Raw genomic sequence first — 1774 nt, 5'->3', positions numbered from 1 at the left:
ATTTAGCCCGTACATGAATTGCAGAAACGCATGTTCAAATACGCAAACATAATGCATCCTTACATGGAGACGGAGGCATGAGTTAAATATTTGTAATAATGATCAGTCTGTTTCTGTCCCAACAACCCCACAGAGATTTGGTTGCCAAGTCAACCACGGCCACCTCGTTGACAACCAGTCATCAGCAGTAGTCCGCTTGTCTTTACCTCCATTCTACATCCATCTGAATCCCTCATGCAGCTTTTCTTATCATGATTTTGGATTCTGTCTCTCATGCTTTGGGGATCATTACAAGTTGGCATGTTTAAGTCACTGGTGAGACAGATATTTCCCTCATGCGTCGGTGGCGTCCAAAACAAAGCTAAGAGAAGTGTTATTATTGGACTTGGATTCATCAGTCACAAGTCCAAATGAATGCTCATGTTGCTCCATGACTTGTGGATGTGTAAAGAGACAACTGTTTGCCAACAAGTCTTCCGTTTTAAACGGGCATATTTGTTCAAACGTTTCTATGTAAAAATGTTGACAGGACACTTTGTACATAAGACAAGGTCAGTTGTTAATCTTTCTATTATAGAATGAGCTCAATGTCCTGTTAATCCAAAGTTTGTGGGATAGGCTGGCGAGTTCAGGTAAAGTGTGCACGTGTAGGAACGAGGAAGCAAACCAGGAAGAGAGAAAACCTTTTTGGCACATGCGCTGGATGAGCAACTTTCACTGTAATGAATTGGCGGCATCTTGGAAAACCACCTTTTGCAATCTATCTATGTGTCGAACTGATCATTGGAATACAATACCAGTGAGAGCCACAGTCATTATGGTGGATCACAAGGAGGCTGTGGTATTGTGGGAATGTCTGCTGACTGAATATTTCACAGGATTTTGATAAGATGTACCATGGCGAAGAAAATCAGCCATAGAATTCAGCACTACTGGAGCAATGCCTAGCCGAGCTTACTGTGGGATAGTAACACCCACCACAAAATGAAGCTAGCTTGAAAATTGAACACTAAATCAATGGGGATGTGCGTGCAGCAATACGAGTGGAGATTCTACTAGACGTCAGAAATGTTTGATATGTCACACACTTAAGGAGAGTGAGGGTATGTTACCAACACTTCTGTTTTTATTTTGGTAAACAAGGTCAATCTATTTCGAGACATTTTTTACAGCAGCTCCCATACATTTCATTAATAGATAACTGATTGCCTTGGAGTCTCTGAAAGTTCATGTAAGGTTTTCCACTGGGATTAACAAACATTGGTATAGAGGCTGGCTGCAGCATGATCTGCAACACAAGACACATGATTCTCTGTGTACAGGCTTTAAGAGTTTGAAGAGCTTTAGCAGAGCACAGTGAAACAGTAATGGCATGAACATGAACAATAAAGCTGATTGTGATCATTCCCAAATCATGCATAAACTACAGGGAAAACAGTTGCCTGCTCACACATGCTTGGATCCACTCACTCACTGACCCGCAGACAGCGTCGCTGTCCGTGTTGCTTCTTGTCACACCTTGGTCTGTAATAAGCCGTGTGAGTCATGCCCTTTTACACTAGTAATTACCCATAATGACTCATGCAGGTCACCAGAACGACATAGGCGCAGAATAACACAAAGGTCACGATAACACAATAGTCTTAATGCCAGTCAGTGAGTCATTAGACACCCTGTGCATTTTAAGTCCATCTTTAATTTGAGGTGAGTTATAAAGATAGTCCAAACAACACACACACACACACACACACACACACACACACACACACACACA

This window comes from Anarrhichthys ocellatus, unplaced genomic scaffold (genome assembly GCF_004355925.1).
Source record: "Anarrhichthys ocellatus isolate YVR2014 unplaced genomic scaffold, GSC_Weel_1.0 scaffold18, whole genome shotgun sequence".
Lineage (NCBI taxonomy): Eukaryota > Metazoa > Chordata > Actinopteri > Perciformes > Anarhichadidae > Anarrhichthys > Anarrhichthys ocellatus.
This window is presented reverse-complemented; position numbering follows the sequence as displayed.